This window comes from Myotis lucifugus, unplaced genomic scaffold (genome assembly GCF_000147115.1).
Source record: "Myotis lucifugus unplaced genomic scaffold, Myoluc2.0 scaffold_137, whole genome shotgun sequence".
Lineage (NCBI taxonomy): Eukaryota > Metazoa > Chordata > Mammalia > Chiroptera > Vespertilionidae > Myotis > Myotis lucifugus.
The window spans coordinates 88,727-108,792 of NW_005871185.1; the positions used below are offsets into that span (position 1 = coordinate 88,727).

General features: G+C 40.7%; 1 pseudogene; it reads right to left on the reverse strand.

The window, feature by feature from the left end:
• Positions 1-1,612: 1,612 nt before the first annotated feature.
• Positions 1,613-20,066, reverse strand: part of LOC102429512 — a 19,599-nt pseudogene continuing 1,145 nt past the window's right edge.

Below are 20,066 nucleotides of genomic sequence, written 5' to 3' on the forward strand. Positions count from 1 at the left end.
CTCAAGAGAGATTTGGCAAATAGGGAATTACAAAATGCTTTGCATTAGAAATACTAAATATTCTTCGCAGCACTTTTATTTTTCTTGGCGTAGCAGAGTTCAGTTGTGGACTGTTTTATGAGAAGACTTCAGTATATCTGACTTTGCTTGTATTGTAACAAACATCTTGCTACATTCAAGAGGACCTGACTAAAAGAGAGATCTAGAACTACAAAAATGCCCTGACAGAGCCTGACCGTGTGCCCATTAATGAGACATTAAGAGCTCCGTGCCATATTTTCCAGATGGATTCACTTTAGTACCTGCAACTTAGACAATGTGAATCCTTGCCTACTCACTTTCAGACAATCTCCTAGTTGGGTCATTACCGTGCAAGGTAGAAAATACTGTCATTGAGATCGGATGGGACTCAGCTCAGTGAAGGGAATCTCAATGCTGCTGGCAGTGTGGCAGTCCCACACAACCGGGGTGCTCCAGTATTGGCAAACACTTTAAAGATAAAATAAATGGGGGATCAAGCAACATGTCATTTGTCACTCTCTCAGCAGCCCAAGGCAGAGCTCTGTTTCACCAGCCATGTTTTAAAATGGAAGCACAAGTTTCAATCACATTTGTCTTCCTGACAGTTCAGGTGGTGTAAGGTTCCAGAGGACAGCTGCTTCTCTCTGGTGCATCTTCACAGCCATTTCTCATAGCTTAAGGTTTCCAAGTACACCGGGTGTTTGTGTTGGTAAAATATTTAATTGCACTAGATCTAAGACCTGCAAGGATCCACCAGGCAGGACTTAGAAGAAATCATTCTAAAGAGACAGTTGCCTACCTTTTTGTAAAACACACACAAACACATACAGAGAGAGAGAGAGAGAGAGAGAGAGAGAGAGAGAGAGAGAGAGAGAGAAAGAGGAAGAGGGAGAGGGAGAGAGAGAGGGAGAGAATTGCTATATGCCTCAAAGTCTAGTGAAGGGTGTAGCTGTCCATATTCAAATCTTCTCCACCCTTGCTCTCACACCATAAGTTCTAGCCTCAGTTCTAAGACTAGGTAAATGTTTTGGGCAAGTCATCTTCTCTGTGGAGATGATGTGGAAAACCCTGTTAATAAAATAAAATTACAAATTTTCTCTTCCGATCCACACTGGTCTCAGATATGTCTGAGTTTTGATTAAAATTTAGGCATTGTACATGTCTGTATAGGTTGTGAGATTGATTATACTTGATAACTGTAGAAGTTGGATGATAGGTACATGGGGTTCATTATGTTATTCTCTGTGTATTTGAAGTATTCTATAACAAAAAGTTTTTAAAATATAATAATAAATAAACCTATTCTGCCTACTACTCAGCAGAATTATAGGTGAGAATAAAGGAGGTCATATGTAAACGTGTTTTACTATTGTAAAACACAAGAACAAGTACATGTCAAAAAACATATCTTCAGAATGCACACATTATACTCATCTTGTGTACTAATTTAAAAATATAGCTGTAGAGTTCCACAGGCCTATGGAATCGACATAATGGTGGTGTATCCTGGAGGAATCTCCATTTCTTTCCATGCTGCATTGTCTTTAGTTAAGTACAAGGACCCTTCCAATCATGTCACCTACAGCTCATTTCACCCACTGCTCTATTTGGCTGCCAGCCTCTTGTCTCTCTCTGCAGCAATGGTGAGATGGGTACTCTTTCCACAGGGAAAAGAAATCCATGGTCCGTTGCCTTTAACAATAACAAAAATGTTGGAGAGCTGGGTGGAAAAGCTGTTGCCATTGGCATCTTTCACATGAACTATGTCAAAATAACCAGCGTGTCTTTCTGTAGGTGATCACACCGGTTCTTCCCAGGTTAGCACCTCTAGTCACCATACTCAGGTTACCATTGTCCATTGTGATGAAATAAGTAATTTTGCAAGGTGAATGTTACCATTTACCTTGATAAAGGGCTCAGGGTAGTGGATGGTGCAAGCATCATGGGTCACCAGATGAGGGATTCCTTTTGTGCTCACAAAGATTTTTTTTCATTTTGCATAACTTATACTTGGCCTCTTCAGGTATCATCTGATGAACAGCAAGTGATCCTTGGTGTCATAGATCAGACGGAAATTCTCTCCAGTCTTGCCTTTGCTAATATTACCCATAAAGTCAGCAAGGTAGGTTATATTGGTCTTGACCTTGCCATCAACCCTTTTTAAAAAAAATTTAGATGCTTTATTATTTAAAGTATTACATATGTCTCTTTTTTCCTCAATTGACCTCTGCCTGGCCACTCCCACCCCCCAGCACATGCCCTTACCGCCCCCCGCCCCACTGTCTGTGTCCATTGGTTATGCTTATATGCATGCATACAAGTCCTTTGGTTGATCTCTTACCTACCCAACCTGCTCCACCCCCTCCACCTTCCCCTGCCTTCCCTCTGAGTCTATTTGATGCTTCTGTGTCTCTGGATCTACTTTTGTTCATTATATTCCACAAATGAGTGAGATCATGTGATACTTATCTTTCTCCGACTGGCTTATTTCAGTTCGAATAATGCTCTCCATGTCCATCCATATGCTGTTGCGAATGGTAAGAGTTCTTTCTTTTTTACAGCAGCATAGTATTCCATTGTGTAGATGTATCACTGTTTTTTAATCCACTAACCTGCTAATGGGCACTTAGGCTGTTTCCAAATCTTAGCTATTGCACATTGTGCTGCTATGAACATATGGGTTCATATATCCCTGATTGGTGTTTCTGATTTCTTGGGAAATATTCCTAGAAGTGGGATTACTGGGTCAAATGGGAGTTCCATTTTTAATTTTTTGAGAAAATTCCATACTGTTTCCACAGTGGTTGCACCTGGCTGCATTCCCACCAGCAGTGCATGAGGGTTTCTTTTTCCCCTGCATCCTCGTCAGCACTTGTCCTTTGTTGATGATAGCCATTCTGACAGGTATGAGATGGTACCTCATTGTCATTTTGATTTGCATCTCTTGGATGATTAGTGACTTTGAGCATGTTTTCAAATGTCTCTTGGCCTTTTGTATGTCCACTTTTGAAAAGTGTCTATTTATGTCCTTTGCCCATATTTTGATTGGATTGTTTATCTTCCTTTTGTTAAGTTGTATGAGTTCCCTATAAATTTTGGAGATTAAACCCTTATTGGATGTAACATTGGCAAAAAAAAGTGTTTGAATTATAAAGACTGGTTGTGGGTACTGATCATGTTTCTATCAGTCTAATTGTTGGCTCTCTTGTTGTTTTGTTGATGGTTTCTTTTGCTGTGCAGAAGCTTTTTATTTTGATGTAGTATCATTTGTTTATTTTCTCCTTAGTTTCCATTGTCCTAGGAGTTGTATTGGTAAAGATATTGCTATGACATATGTCTGATATTTTGCTGCCTATGGATTCCTCTAAGATTTTTATGGTTTCCCGTCTTACGTTTAAGTCCTTTATCCATTTTGAGTTTATTTTTTTGTATGGTGTAAGTTGGTGGTCTAGTTTCAATCTTAATAAACTGCTGCATGCAGATCTTCTTTACTTCCTCTCTTGTTAGGGCATACAAGTCCTTGTTGATATAGGTCTTTTGAGTAGATGGATAAATTGCTTGGAGGGGGGTTGAGAACTAGCTTCCTATAAAGCCCGGAGCCTCAATTCTAACCCCTCCACCACCAACAGTCTGTTATTTGAACTCTTGATTACTAACTGTTGAGTAAGCCTCAAGTTCACACTATCTGCCTTGGCCACACTTGGTTAGCAAACCTTAAGGAGGATGTGTCCATTACATGCTGGACCTTCTTACTTGTATATCAAAATCTTTGGCCTGGGTCTTTTCGTCACATGATTCTGTGTAGATTGCAGTCTGCTCAACTCTATCTTGTGCCCAGACACTGCCTAGGCACCCTCTATGTCAGTGATAGCGAACCTTTTGAGCTCGGCGTGTCAGCATTTTGAAAAACACTAACTTAACTCTGGTGCCGTGTCACATATAGAAATTTTTTTAATATTTGCAACCATAGTAAAACAAAGATTTATATTTTTGATATTTATTTTATATATTTAAATGCCATTTAACAAAGAAAAATCAACCAAAAAAATGAGTTTGCGTGTCACCTCTGACATGCGTGTCATAGGTTCACCATCACTGCCCTAGGTTAATTCACTCAGTCCTCAATTATTTGTTGAACACCTTTTATGTGATAGCACTCCTCTAGGTGCTAGTAAACAATGCAGTTCAAATTCATTCTCTCATGGAATTTGCACTGTAGATTTTTTATTTTTATTTCTTTTGCCAAGTAAGTGAATATTATAACTTCAGATAGTGCTAAGTGCCAAGGAAGAAATAAACTGGGGGAAGAAGTGTTTTGAGTTAGACTTATCAGGGAAGTTCTCTCTGAGAAGGAAATATTTAAACAGAGACCTAAGAGGAGAAGGAGAAGTGGTAGAAAGAATTGGTGGAAGAGGTGAAATAGTAAATAGAAAGGCCCTGTGGCTGGAATGAATTTATGTTTAAGTAATAGCAAGGAGGTCTCTGTGGCTGCATTGTAATGGTCAAAGGTCAAAGTGACAAAAGGCTGGAGAGATGGCTAGTGGCTAGATCCTATAAAGCTCTGTAGGACATGATAGTGTTTGGATTATAAAGACTGGTTGTGGGTACTGATCATGTTTCTATCAGTCTAATTAGGTGTTGCCATGTCACCTGAGACCAGATAATCCTACAGAAGCTGTGGCTCATACTATGGTTCCCTATAGCACTCAAAGGAAAGGCATTCATAAATGTAAGTTTCTATTTCCCATAATTAATGCTCATAAAAATTAGACTGGCTGGTGTGGCTCAGTGGTTGAGCGTCAACCCATGAACCATGAATTTACCATTCAATTCCCAGATAGGGCAAATGCCAGGTTTTGGGCTCAATCCCCACTAGGGGGCATGCAGGTGGCAGTGATCGAACATTCTCTCTCATCATTGATGTTTCTATCTCTCCCTCTCCTCCCTTCCTCTCTGAAATAAATTAAAAATTTTTTTTTTAAAAAATATAGAAAACCTGCTTCTTCCCATTCTCTGTCATCATGGACTACCTTTCAGGAAGCAAAATTCTTAAAACTGTCAGTGAACCACCTTCACCCCCAATTTACAGTTCTGTAGTTACCAGATTTTGCCACTAGATGGTGGCTGTATAGCAGTACTGTGAACCGGGTTTTCTATTTGACAAAGGAATCAAAGAATGAATTAATGCATGAAAGACACTAACAAAATATATGTGCATTTAAAATTCCTTTGTTTGAAAAGATCAACAAAGGAAAAAGAGCTAGGAAAGGCATCACATCCTGCAGCCTGCTTTTTGTTCATTTTCATTTTTCCTTGGTAGGATTTTGGCCTCTTTGAGGATGGTCTTGTAACATAGAATACTTATATGTATTAGTCTGAAACTCCAAGGTCATGGCTATGACTATGGATCAAATTTCTTCTACTCATCATTCATCCTACTCCTCAGTTGGGATTCCCTGGAATTTTTTCTTTTTGCCCTCATATATTATCTCAACCATGAAGTATTTATGCTAATGATGCTCCAATTAATGTTTTTAGTTGGTATTCTCCAGACCTGTAATTCCAAGTGCTGTTAGACAGCAGGTAGATGGTTTTGGGTACTTCAAACTCAATAAACTTAAACCAAACTGTTAATCTTTGCTCTTTACTACTTCTCTTAAAATATTTTTCTTTCCATCTCAGTTAATGATATTCCAACTCAATCATTTGTCTTGGAGAAAAAGCTCTGAGTTATTTATTTCCACCTACTGCTCACTCCCCTCATTCACTTTGCCTTGAGGTACTGCTGATTTTACCTCTGAAAGATCTTGTTTTTGAATTAATTAATTAATTATTATTTTTATATTTTTGTTAATCCTCATCCAAGGATTTATTCCATTAATTTTTAGAAAGAATATAATAGAGAGGGAAAGACAGAGAGAAACACATCAGTTGCTTGCCTTCTGCATGTGCCCCGACCAGGGCTTGAGCCAGAAAGAGCCTGCAACCAAGGTACATACCTTTGACCAGAATACAACCTGGGACCCTTTGGTCCACAGGCTGATGCTCTATCCACTGAGGCACATTTGAATTTATTACTTTTTATTTTCTCACATTAATCATTTCCATTCATCTAATAAATTATTAACTGAAGTCTGTTTCCATTTTGCAGTCCATTGTCTACACAGTCTTCAGAAGAATATTACCAAAACTCAGGTTTGTCTGCCTCACTTTCTTGCTTTAAATTCTCTGCCCAGAGAATAAAAGTATAAACCCCATATTCTACTGTCCAAAGCCTTCAAAGCCACCCACCTTCCCAGCCTCTTTCTGGCCTCTCTCTACAGCACAGCCATGTTGTATGCTTGGAGTCCCTGAGCCATGGCCTTTTATGTCTAAAACTCTTGGCACACGCTTCTTATCCTAGAGCTCCTCTCTCCTCCCCTTTTGGATTCCAATTTTCCATCTTCCCCTCAAAGGTCTGGTAAAGCTTATCCCTTCCTTCCACAAAACTCTAGAAATAGGCAGTGCCCCCCTTAGTGCTCCCATTGATCCCGGTACCCACATCCACCACTAGTATAACATTTGCCTAGTGTCACCATATTATTCATGTGCCTGCACCCTGCTACTGAACTGGGGCTTTCTTTCCAGCAGAAAGTGTCTTTTTCCATCTTTGTGTCTCCAGAAACTTACATTTATCTCAGAAAGTCTTCAGTGCTCATTAGCTCTAGTTTTAATGAATGGGCAAATGAACAAATTCTTATTCCCTCCACATATTTTCCAGTAGACAGGAAAGGCCTTTGTTTATTTTTTTCTTCCACTTGTACTCATGAATATTTTCAGATGAGAAAGGAAGCAAAAAGGATATCTGAAGATACTATCTTCTAGACACAGAAAGAAGGCCATCCTAGAGACAGGAAGCTCTATTTAGGAACTGGAGGAGGTTGGGAGCAGTGGCCACAGTTGGAGTCATCAAAGCCCAGGATCTAGAAGGGGCCCACAAGTGCCACACTTGCAGTCTCCCTTCCTTCCTGCACACATGACGGTGGCACTGATGGAGGATGAACCTTGTGAATCAGTTGACTAGGAACCTGACTGTATTGTTCACCTCTCTCTTCTCAGTGATTGGCACTCTGTCTGGCATAGAGCAGGTGCCTAGTAAGTGACCGTTTATTTTCTTATGAGCAGACTGCAGTATTGTGTTAACAGGATATCTAGAACTGTTCATAACGTTTGGGGCAAAAGGTGCAAGTATGAGTGACTATTGAGGTGTCTTTGATAACTTGGGAGGAGCTCATAGGCAGACTTTGCTTCATTAGATAGTTTAAATGTCTTTGGATAGAAATTTGTGCATTACATGCCTGCCTTCATTTGAAATATATTGCTCAATCTGGATGCTCACTGAGTTTCTTCATTGGTTCAAGTGAAAGGAACAGAAAAGTAAAAGATTAGAATTTCTCTCTCTTTATTGCCGGAAAAAAAAATTCTGCCTTTAGTCATACAGATATATTTATTTGATGAGGTACTAGAAGTGCATGGATTTCATTCATATTTAAATTTTATTAAAACAAATTTCAATTTCTTTAATGCTGATGGACATGCTTTTATGGGGCTCAAATATTACTTAAACCATGTGACCTGTGTCTGCTATTCAAAGATTCCTGTTGTGATGATACTTTTTGGACAGGAAGTGATCTGAACCATATTAGTGCCCCCCTCCTCCCCCCCGCCTTGTGACTTCCGGAAGAGTGTCGTCATATTACCATCTGCCAACAACTCTCTGTCTAGCTGTGCTTCTTTGCAAACTATCTCAGAATGTCAGTATAAGAATAATAATCACTTATATTTGTATAAGGCTTTATAATATATACTTTCACCCATTTTTTCCTCATAATAATAAACTAAGCAGTACTGATGGGCCTACTTTACAGATGAGGATACTGAGGCCTAAAGATACGTTTAAGCCAAATTCATACCAATAGTAAGGACTGGAATTAGGTTCAGATCTTAATCTTCAGATTCTCCATGTCTTTTCACCTATACCATTTGCTCAATTTTGCTAATATTAGTTCATTAGAAAATGAGTAAAGGTGGCTTTTGGGTGAGAGCAGGTTTTATTTAACACATCTGGAAATGGCATCCTAAAACAATATCTCTGCTAATAACCTTTTCCTTATTCATGAAATAGAGAAGCCCTTATAATTATCAGCCGGTGTCTGCTCTGTGACAACGACACACGTGGGCACGGGCCCCTGACAATGAGCACATGGGCACGGATGTTACTATTCTTGGGAAGAGCATTAATAATTAGATATTACTTGGGGGAAAAGGGCAATACTTCATCAAAAGACAAAGTGCTAGCTTTGATATCTCTGTGCAGTTGCCGGAACACTCCTCGTGCCTGCTTCTGATCTGAAGATTAGTTGGCAGCTTTGCCCTTTTTCTTGTGAAATATCTGTTCTTATGGGAAACCAGTACCAACACATATTGAGAATTTTTATGTCTTATTAAAGGTTGTTCACTGATATTTGTAGTTTCCTGTGGCACCGACCACATTATTATCCACACATTCTAAATTTACTCAGAGAAAATAATGTTATGAAAAGATTTCTTCAAAATCATAAGGGATTACACTCTGGGTTGAACATCTTTGTCATTGAAAAAGTCTCTTATGACTCGCTTTTTTATTGCTTTGAAGAGGCTTGGAATGGACCTTCACTCAGAGCTGGAATTTTAAGAGGAAAGTTTTAATGTCACCATTGCAATATTTCCAGACAGGACTGGGCATGGCTCAGTCAGCAACAGAAGACTGAAAAACAGGAGGGGAAGCTCTTATTTAGGGCAGGCAGAGGGATGTATATTATTGTAGGTACTCAACACTGTCTGATCTTGAAAAGTAACAAAAACAAAACCCACCGTACTGCATGTATTCTGTGATTACACCTTCCAGGTGAGGAAATCAGTTAATACTGGGTGATGTAAAAGATGTAGAGCAAGCATGTCAAACTCACGGCCCACAAGCTGCACACCTCATTTATTTGGTCCGGGTTAGCCTCTGAGTTTGACATGCTTGATGTAGAGGGAGGGACTGGTGGACTAAGAATATCCACAGGTCCTGCGGAGTTGAGTAGCTTTCAGGAAGTTGAAGGCAGTGAGTCAGGGAGGTCTGCTTGGAGATTTCTATTCAGGGATCAGGCTTTCATCCAAAGGGCAGAGCAGAGAGTCTGGAATGTATGCAGATTTTAAGGTAAGGATTTGGTGCTGGATCAAGGGTTGAAGCTTAGATATAAGCACTGGGCCAAAAGGTGGAGCCTAATTCTTGGGAATAAGGCATACGTCCATTTATCACCAAGGCAGACGGACAAGTGGAAAGAAAATAGAGTAAGATCCTTGCATTCCTTTTACTCTGAGATCTTGCTCAGGTCAGGGAATCCCACCTAACCTCCACCTTTTCTTCTATTACACAACAATGATAACAGGGTCCGCTTCAACATTATGAGAAGCCCATGAGTAATATATTTGGAAGAGCTTTGAGTATTATAAAATACCAAATAGTTATGGTTCATAAGTTCATTATATGATTAGCAAGCATTTATCTTCCAAGTACTGCACCTGTTATGATCAATAATGCTGTTATTTTATAAACAGCATCAGAATGCCTTCCTGGTGCCATTTTTGCCAACGATGATCTTTTTTTAAATTTCCTCCCTGCCTGTGATTTGGAATCTTCATCCAGCCTTATTTCCTGTGGCCATGCTGGGTCCACACCTCTTTCTATCCTCTTTATCCTTTCAGATGCCCATTTCCTGCATACACACTCCCATGCCGTCATGGGTCAGTCCTAGACTCTGCCTAGGAGTTGCTGAAGAAGGTGCCTCACCTAGTGTAGAAACTTTGCTCCTACATGGAGCTTAAAGAGAGTTATTGGGGAGGCAGTTGCCAGCCCCTCATCCTCTTCAGTGTGTGTGTGGTGGTGGGGGGTGGGGGCTGGATTTAGAAGATTGAGTAGCAAATGCCTAGTGCTTAGAGAAAGAAGGGACCCCAGGTCAGGGAGAGTTTGAGGAGATTCTTGCAGCACAGGCATAATCTGAACCACAAGGCAATACAAGGGAAGAAACAGAATGACCTCATTCAGAGCGAGGATTCTTTTTTTAAAAAATATATTTTATTGATTTTTTTTTTTTTACAGAGAGGAAGGGATAAGGAGAGGGATAGTTAGAAACATTGATGAGAGAAACATCAATTCAGCTGCCTCTTGCACACCCCCTACTGGGGATGTGCCCGCAACCAAGGTACATGCCTTTGACCAGAATCGAACCTGGGACCTGCAGGCCGAATCGGTCTGCAGGCCATGCTCTATCCACTGAGCAAAACCAGTCAGGGCATGAGCGAGGATTCTTATGCAGAGACAATAGCTCTCCAAACAGAGAGGACACACATTAAGAGGAAAGCTTTCTAGCCTGAACTCAAAGATCTGCAGGGGAGCTGTAATCACTGACCAGGAACTTTCATCTTCTCCTACCAAAGGTTATCTTTGCATAGAGAGAAGACAGGCAAGGGGTGACCAGCAAAGAGGTGAACAGACCGCCAAGGGGTGCCACTCCAGACGGAGGTAAAGCAGACCTGAGGAGCAGCGCAAGGAGCTTCCTTAGGGACCGACCCCAGGGGACACTTGTAAGACACTTAAAGACACAGGAACATCGTGGACTTTTTGGCCACTTCAGTTTTGATGTTTGTTGGTTACTTTTCCTTCTTTAAAGTAGGTTTTTTCTTCTTTATGGAATTGTACTTGCAAGGTTAGCTTGGTTTGTGCTGATTTGACTATCCAAAGAGGTTTTCCTGGGTCTTTGAATGTGGGCTTGAGCCAAGAGAAATACAACAAGTTAAAGTACCAACCTAGGTTTTCATTGTTACTTTTTTGTTTTTCCTTTTTTCCCCTAATACCAGCTCTGACTCTAGGCTTGTATGTATTAATCAGTAATCTGGTTCTGTATATCATAAATCAAGCAAAACTGTTGATTGTTAATAGGTATTAATTGTTATGTTAAGTGTTACCAGGAACTTTTTTAAAAAAAGCATAAAGACACATCTCTGTCATTGAAATAAGTGACAAAGCATAAATTATAAAAAATAAAAAAGCAATGTAGACCTTTACATAATTGAAAAGTCCCATTTCATCTCTTTCCTGCCCTTATTTGTATTTTGTTTGAATTTCCTGTCACACATACACACACAGATTCACTTAGGCAAGTTCCAGTAATTACAGACATAGTAAAATGATAAAACTCTAAGAGGCTAGCTTCAATATTAATATATCTCTCATAAGGTAGTGAATAATTAATTTTAAAATTAGTAAGACAGACTCACAGTGCCAGACGAGAACAGGAGAGGGTGAATATTGGGCTGAAATACTTTAGGACCATTTTATAGAGGAGGAAGAATTTAAACTGGGGCATAAATAATGGATAGAATTTGGTTAGGAGGAAAGAAGTGAGGACAACATGATCAAATGTGTGGAGAGAAAGGGCCAATAGAGGGATAAATAGATAAGGAGGTGCAGAATGGAGAAGATTAATGCCTGGAAATGAAATGGAAAGAGTGTAAGGCATGCCTTTAGAGTGTCTTAATGCAAGTTTGGGAATTGAGATATGGCTCTTTGGACAAAAACAGAGATTTATGAATGGGAGCTCCTATTGCCAATTTAAAGAGAACTTTTCCTAAACATGTGAGTGTATGTGCATGTTCGCAGACACAGAAATACATGTTGATCACTGTGGTGGCAACTCTACACCAGCCACCCATACCCATGTTGAAAAGTATTAGAACAGTTATTTTTCATTTACAAAGTGATCTAGAGCCATCTTAAAAGGTGATGGATAGATGTTGACTAAGTGTGTTGACAAGGTCACAGACATCCCTAATGCTAGCACATCCCAGTCAGAAATATGATACGTTGTTTCATGTAATACCCGGGGGAAAAAAATCATGCCCACATTTACAAAAGTTTTTTCAAATGTTAATATAATTTTGAAGATGAACATACTTCACAGAAGAATTCCAGTTTGATGAGTTTTGTAAGCTCTAAAAAGAAACTACGTAACCTAGTTAATAATTAATACTTTATTATGAGAAAGGCTCTAAATTGTCCCACCTCCAATATTATTACATGAATTACATATATTATTACAATATATTTCATGTTTCATTTATTTAATTAAAAATACTGTCTTGTTTTATGATTATTAAATTACCTTGGGCTATGGATATTAGCTGGACAGCTAGTTCTATGCTATTAGAATTCAACACTGATTTGAGTTATATCTATGATCAAAAATAAAGTCTAGCCCTGGCTGGGTGGCTCAGTTGATTGGAGTGTCATTCCATACACCAAAAGGTTAGGGGTTAGATCACTGGTCAGGTGCATCCGATTGATGTTTCTCTCTCACATTGATGTTTCTCTCTCTCTCCCATCCTCTCTCTCTCTAAAATAAATAAAAACTCTAGATGTGTGCCCTTACAGTATCCTATATAATAAAAGCCTAAGTGTCCGGTCGTCCAGTCGGCCATTCAACCAATCAAAGCTTAATATGCTAATGATAGGCTAAGGTCGCTCAACCGCTCGCTATGACATGCACTGACCACTAGGTTGCAGACACTCCGACCGGTAGGTTAGCTTGCTGCTGGTTTCCAGCCAATCGGGACTGAGTGAGATGGGCCAGACATGCCCTGGAGTCCTCCTGCAGTCCCTCCCTGGCTGGCCAGCCTCCTGGTTCCCTCGCCGGCCCCAATCGTGCACCGATGGGATCCCTTGGCCTGGCCTGCACCCTCTTGCAATCCGGAACCCCTCAGGGGATTTTGGAGAGCTGGTTTCGGCTCGACTTTAGAATGACTGGTCATATGATGTGCACTAACCACCAGGGGCAGATGCTCAATGCAGGATCTGCCCCCTAGTGGTCAGTGTGCTTCCACAGGGGAAGCGGCACTGAGCCAGAAGCTGGGCTCACAGCTGGCGAGCACAGCGGTGGTGGTGGAACCTCTCCCGCCTTCGCTGCAGTGGGATCCTCTCCCGCCTTCACGGCAGCACTAAGGATGTCCGACTGATGGCTTAGTCAGACATCCCCCAAGTACTCCTGGACTGCGAGAGAGCTCAGGCTGGGCTAAGGGACCCCCCTCAAGTGCAGGAATTTCGTGCACTGGGCCTCTAGTACATTTATACATGTCATTTACAGATAAATCTGTAAGGTTAATTGAATGACATGCTCTTTTGTAGCTTTTTACTAGTAAACACAGAAGGATGGATTTTGCTTTCTTCTGTTTGGAAAGCCATTTTATAACTTTTTCATTCCCTTGCAGGAAATATGACTGCCTGTTTGTGGTTCTCAGTCACTCAGTAATATTTTTTCCAGTGGATTAAATGTAAAAGGCCACATCCTTAGAGGCAGTGTGACTCAAAAAAGCCAAGCAAAAATCTAAGGCTACTTCTGCCCCTGGGTTCCTATGATTGCAAGTAAACTGTGAAACCCACTTGACAATCTCAGTGATTCCAGCTGTGAAAAATTGATTATAGGGCACCTGAGTCAGTTTGTTTCCCTAGTACTTTTTGAAACTTGACCTTCACACATTCTTTTTATATTGGCTCATTCTTTCAACACCTTTATTTAATGGAATTTATTTATCTGCTATTTTGAAAGTTCATACTTATATTTGTGTATGGGTCTCTCTCTCTCTCTCTCTCTCTCTCTCTTTGAGGGGTGGGGGTTTCTTTTTACATCAGACCACCTCCTTATCTCTTCTCAAGGCTTGATTCCTCTCCTTGGGGGATTCAGAAGGGACCTGAGACCAAGGGAAAATGTCTCTTCACTGAACTACCCATGGCTGTCGGTTGCTGTGTTTTCTTGCCAAAGGGCCATCAACATCCTCTTTTCAGCATCTGTGCCAGTCAGATTCTCAGCAGAAAAGAGATGTCACACTCAAATTGAGACCAAGAAGAAGAGAAAAAGAGATTTGGGTGAGGAGCTATAAGTTTCCATAGCATATAGTAAATACATTTTAAAACTTTAAATCAGTAGTGCAGATGACAGCTTATATAAAATAACCTGGAGAAGTAACAGTCACCTAAGAAACAAGTTGTACAAGATTCTAAATGAGCCGAACCGGTTTGGCTCAGTGGATAGAGCGTCGGCCTGTGGACTCAAGGGTCCCGGGTTCGATTCCGGTCAAGGGCATGTACCTTGGTTGCGGGCGCATCCCCAGTAGGTGTGCAGGAGGCAGCTGGTTGATGTTTCTCTCTCATCGATGTTTCTGGCTCTCTATCCCTCTCCCTTCTTCTCTGTAAAAAATCAATAAAATATATTTAAAAAAAATAAAATAAAAAATAAAAAAAAACAACATAAAAAAATAAAAGATTCTAAATGAAACCAAATGCCAGTTTCCGGAGGGATTGTGATCTTTTACCTGCTAATATCCCCAAGCGAGGATTAACAAACAAAAAACGAACAAACAAAAGAAGGTGGTTTTTTATAGCATCCATGGATGCCACGAGAAACTTCTGGGGTTTGGGATTAGCTCAGTGTTTGAGAGGCTAAAGGCTTCCTGTCATCATTCATACCTTTCTCATTCTCCAGAATTCTACATACTTTTAGGACAGAAATTACTGGGAAGTACACATGAATATGAGCAATGTGGCTTCAAATTTCACTTGGATAAAATTTCTCAAAGTCTCACCCATTGTCATATTAATGTTAAGAAACCCTGACAATTTACAAATCAGTAATAACAATAGACTGGAGTTAGGAGACATTAGTCTTGGCTTTTCCATGACTTGAGTGGTTAACCTGGGACAAATGTTTCATGTCTCAGTTTCCATTTATTGCCATTTAAGGTCACGATGTTCTCAATATGAATTAACAATTCACTAATACAGAGTTAGGGGAACAAATTCAGCCACATTGCTTTTCCCATTTATACTTTTAATGATTTTCTTTAATTCATTCTAGCAGAATATTTTTTTGCCTTATAATATGACAGGCAAGACAGGGCAAGTGGACAAGGTAGTGTGTGGGCCTATCCTTTACGTAAACGTAAGGTTCCTGGAAAACTGGGTCACAGGAGTTGATAACTGGTATAGATCTCATAGTTTACTGTAGCCAAATTTTAAGATTCAAATAAAGAGCAAGACTTAGAGAGATGAAGTGATTAGTTTAAGATCAGATGCTGGGAAATTCAAAAGTAGTGTCTTAGTGCATTTGGACTGCTGTAACAAAATACCTCAGACTGGGTGGCCTATAAACAACAGACATTTATTTCTCACAGTTGTGGAGGCTGGGAGTCTGAGATCAGGGTAAGGATCCTCTTCTGAGACTTCTTGTTGCAGCCTCACATGGTGGCAGGTGAGAGGGAGCTCTCTGGAGCCTCCTTTCACAAGCACTAATGCCATTCTTGAGGACTCTGGCTTCATGACTTAATCATTGCCCTCCCTGTCCCAAACTTCCACCTTCTTTTTATTAAAATACTAGATGCCTGTTGCACGAGAGGAAGGGATAGGGGAAGAGAGATAGAAACATCAATAATGAGAGAGAATCATTGATCGGCTGTCTCCTGTATGCCCCCTATGAGGATCAAGCCTGCAATCCGGGCATGTGCCCTTGATGGAAATTGAATCCAGAACCCTTCAGTCCGCAGGCCGAAGCGCTATCCACTGAGCAAAACCAGCTGGGGACCAAACTCCCACCTTCTAATACTATCACATTGGACATTAGGATTTCAACTTAGAATTTGGAGGGCATACAAGCATTCATCCTCCAGCAGGTAGGAAAAAGAACCCAGGCTTTTTGACTAGTAGTCTTGTGAGTTTATTTTACTATGTTGGCTTTCTTCCCTGCATTGAAAACATCTTCTGTAGTGCTCGTACACTGGAGCCAGGTGTGGAAGCAAGGAACACAAATCATAAGTGTGGTCACTTACTTGGCAGACAGATTTAGCCAAACTTGCTAAAATTATTCAATTTTGTACTATAAGTTCAGCTTTTTAGATTGTTATAATTATGGAGAGATAGAGTTAGTTAATTACAAAGTGACTCAAGCAGTTGCTGTTTAGATTTCATTAGTTGTGGCAAGAGGTGATAGTCCTTTTAGAAAAATAAGATGCTCATTGTTACCATTTGCACATAGAAATCAAAAGTATTGTCCCTATTAACCTGGCCAGCATGGCTCAGTGGTTGAGCATCGACCTCTGAACCAGGAAGTCATGGTTGGATTCCCAGTCAGGGCACATGCCCGGGTTGTAGGCTCGATCCCCAGTGTGGGGTGTACAGGAGCCAGCTGATCAATAATTCTCTCATCATTGATGTTTCTATCTCTCTTTCCTTCTCCCTTCTTGTCTGAAATCAATAAAAATATATTTAAAAAAGTATTGTCACAATTCAAAACATGAAAAACTCATAAATTCTTAGACTACATAAAATGTTTTAAATATTATTTATAAGTTGGCAGTAACAAAAAGTTCAGTGTTTCTTTATAAAACTATAGATTATTTGCTTCTTCTATAGGGAGCTTCTATACATATACCGACATTGCATGATTACAAATATTTAGATATAAATAAAAACGCTGCAAAGCCAACATAACAATTATGTTGTAAAACCATGTCTCTCTTACTACTCTGAAATGATTGTAAATGTTTAATTGCAGCTTACACAAAATGACTCGGTGTTGAAAGCAGCATGTAATCAAACTGCTTCCCCTCTTGTAATGCACAGTGGTGCTCAAATAACAGATCCTCTGAGAATAAAGTTGGTCTTGGAATCTGGCCACACTAGGGTTGGGTCGGAGCAGTGATAGATGAAATGGAGGATGCAGCAGAATAGTTTAAAATATACTGTATATTTGTGTGTGTGGGGGTGGGTGGGTGGGTAGGGGTGAGAAGGAGTGCCAGGGCTTGAGCCAACATAAAAGGGAGGACTACATTCCCCTCCACTCCAATTTTAAGATTCTGTAACCTGGAAATGGAGGAGCTGCCCCTCACTTTGGCTATTGACAACTATAGATTCTGTGCTACTGGGTAAAGGGTCAAGTCAGGATGAAAAAGAATGTTTCCCAGGCAAGCCAAGGGTTGTCAACTTGATTGGAGGGAAATAAATAGTAGCAGCTTCCCCTTTTGAGCACATACTCTGTGTCCAGCGCTATGAGCTAAGGTTGTTTATTATTTCTGACAAACAAATGTGGATATTATTATTTCCCACTTTCTTAGAAAGTTGGAAAAATTTGAGGTTAAATAAATCGTCCATGCTTACAAAAATGTGCACAAGTAAGCTTGGATGCTATCGTAGGTCTGTATGGTTCAAGTGCTCATGCTTTTTTCTCTATACTGGGTACTGCATGGGTTGAGATCTAGAATATGTTATTAAGATACTAATTGTTTTTACTCAGTGATTTTCTGAAACTGAGGGTGTCACTGGAATATAATATTTTATGACTTCTCTGTCTCTTATATGGTACATTATAGTAAATAGCTCACCTGGAGCTCAGCCAGATTCACCATTGGGGTGGCTATAACTCCCCCAAGACCAAAGATCTGGGTAACCTAAATATGATCCTTCATGCACCTTAGAGAGAAAAATCATTTTCTTGTCCTTAGAGGCTTTAAAACTGCTTTTATGATGGAAGCCTTGAGTAACTTCCCATCTTCAGATCCATCGTGCAGAGTTAGAAACCCCTGGTTGTTCCTGCCATGTTGTGTACTTTCTAGGGGGCTTCTGCAATCCTCAAACCTGATATCTTATCATCACTCATCTTTCCCTCGTCTACGCGTAGGCATTTTCTAACAGGGATAGATGTACTAGTACTTTATCATGTGCTATTCAACATTTTTCAGCCATGCCTCACGGGATTCCTAATTAGAACTCCCTTCTTACTGTATAAAGCTAAGAAAAAGTTACCCAGAAATCCCACACACTTGGCTAGCAAGATCACAGATCATTTCTGTGTACTGACAGGGGTCAAACAAGCACAGGAAACCCAGATATGACCCTGCCAATTAGGAAAAGGACATTTACACACGAAGATCAGTGGGATTTTGCCCCGACCTGCAGGGCACGCATCGTGGGTACACCGCACCAAATCCTGCAAAGGAATGAGAGGATAGGAGACGCGAAGAAGTGGAGGCAAGACAAAGTTCTGATCAAGCCTCAATTTTATTTTTACAGCGGGTAGAATTTATGTAGTTCTAGAGGGGAGGGGGTGGGCAAGGAGGTCCATGGGATTAGCCTATCATTAAGGATGTAACAAAGGCTCTGGAATGTCACAGCTATGCGCTTATCAGCAGAGATGTAGCAGGTTTGTGCTTAGGGTGAGGGTATGTTATCTTTTAACTCCAGGCCAAACGGGAGTTGGCTTGGAGGAGCCATAAACCTATTATGCTGTAAACTGGAGATGTATGTGTGATTTATAATGGCTCCCAACAATTCCTCCCTTACCATTTAGTTAAGGGTGGGCATTAACCGACTGGGGGAGTAGTGACCTGGTTCCTCCCGTGAGATCGGCAGATCTCACCTCTGGTGGCTCTTGGTATCTTTTGGGGAGGAGAGGCAGAGCCAACAATTATATATGTATGGATACCAACCTCTATGCAAACCAGGTGTGCTCACAGAGAAATCCAGAGGCGGTCGAGAAAATTTTGATTTTCTGTTTTGACCTTCCCTTGCAGTGCTTTGCCCTGCACCCAGACGGTGCCCATACCATACTTCTATATAGAGTGTAGGTAAGCATTCCTCTGGCTTTATGCTGTCCCCGTGGGGAGGGAGCTCTGGCAATCATAATCACGTTCTCGGTCTATAGTAGTTAAAAGGTGGTAGTGAACCTGAATGGGTTTGGCCAGGATGCTATCAATTTGCTGTTTGACAAAACTTGTCAGTTTCTTAAAAGCCCATGGACCAAAGGTTAAAATTAACAGTAAGCTGACAAGGGGGCCAAGTGCAGGAAGCAGGTAGGGGAGTAGGCCATTGAGTCCGCTCCAAAGGGGGTTTTCGAACAGCTCTCTTCGCCTTTTCACCAGGTCTTCCTGGAGTTTTCTTATCTTGTCTCAGACGATTCCAGATTTGTTGGCATAAAAACAGCAGCGTTCCTGTAGGGCTAAACATATTCCTCCCTGCTCTGCTATAAGTAAATCTAATCCTCTTCTATTTTGTAAAACTACTTCTGCTAGGGAGTCAATTTGGTCTTGGAGATCATTGATAGTACCTGAAAGAGCCTGAACATCAATTAACTGATTAGATAATTTATTATAGGTATGTAATGCGGTTCCTAATCCAGCTGTGCCAGTGGCCACAGCTCCAGAGACTCCCAGTCCTATAAGTAAAGGATAAATTGGACAGCCCGCTTACTGCGTCCAGCAATGTAATCAAGGCTGGGTAGGGGGACAGGTTCTCCCCCTAGAATAATATCAATGTCAGGGAGAATACTAGCCTGAACACATAATCCTGTCCAGTTTAAAGGTAGAGCTGTATAGGCCATATTACCTCCACATACAAACACTCGTCCAGGAGCGGGGCAAAGGGAGGAACTGTGATTGTGAACGGGAGAGCAATTAACAAAGCTAACGAAGCCTACATCTAGATCATAACTATTATTCTGGGGGAGTTTTTGTAGACATGAGGAAAAGTTGAATGCAACAGGTTGAGTTCTAAAGGGCAAACTGAGGGTACAATTATTATTAGAAGTGATGTTACTGATGTCATCTGGAATGACAAGGGGCATAGGTGTACCTAGGGTCATACATAGCCAACAGTTTTCTGCAAGGGATGGATTGGAGGCATTTAAAGCACGGAGTGTGGCTTCTAAGATATCAGAGGTTTGGGTGTCTAGATCTACTCCTCGTGATTTAGGTAAGGCTAAAGGGTGATAGTGGAGGGGAGGATACATGTTTCTAATGAATTCTTCAATTTGGTTCTGAACTAGGGCTTCCCTGACTCTGTCAGAATTTATAGTATGATAGGCAGCTTTCTCATTTGATGACCCATCAGTAAAAACAGTTAAAGCTCCAGGAATTGGTTCCTGCGTAGTATTTTTTGGTAT